Raw genomic sequence first — 812 nt, 5'->3', positions numbered from 1 at the left:
ATGAAGAGAAGGCACGGAAGTATACTCGCAAAAAAGTATTGAACTGCGTAATTCTTCTTTCTGCTCATAAAAACGAGCATGCATCAGGGATATTCTGACTTACATTATTCCTTGGTTCCAACGAATGTCCAGAGGTGAGAAGATATTCTACTGTGGAAACATGACCACTCTGTGCTGCATTATGTAATGGTGTGTCACCATACTGGAAGTAGCAGCAAAATAAAGACAAGACATGTACACACATACCCACATTCATACACATTTTGATGAACACGCACACATGCACGCACACACACTCATACATGCATGCACACATACACACACACACACACACACACACACACACACACACACACACACACATCCAAAAACACACACATAAACACACACACACACACACACACCTCAGATCCCAGATCTCAGACCTGCCCATCGCAGAAGCAATGGTAAAGAACAGCTACGTTAGACACAGCAACTAGTGATGGGATAACACACACACACACAAACACACACACACACACACACACACACACACACAAACACACACACACAAACAAACAAACACACACACACACACAAACACACACACACACAAACACACACACACATACTTTTTTTTACAAGATAACCACAAACTATCATGGTGCAAACGCCGGCAAAAAACGCACAGAGATGCACATAGCGATGGCAGCCGATGCAGTGGAGGCGGGGCAAGAGCAGCTAAACCGACCAGGGGTGTCGGCCTCAGCACTGCTCATGCGCGCCAAACAGAAAAATACGAAAATAGAAAAAATGAGCAGGAGCACTACAGA

The sequence above is a fragment of the Sycon ciliatum genome, chromosome 11, assembly GCF_964019385.1.
Source record: "Sycon ciliatum chromosome 11, ocSycCili1.1, whole genome shotgun sequence".
Classification (NCBI taxonomy): Eukaryota; Metazoa; Porifera; class Calcarea; order Leucosolenida; family Sycettidae; genus Sycon; species Sycon ciliatum.
Note: the sequence above shows the minus strand (reverse complement) of the source record.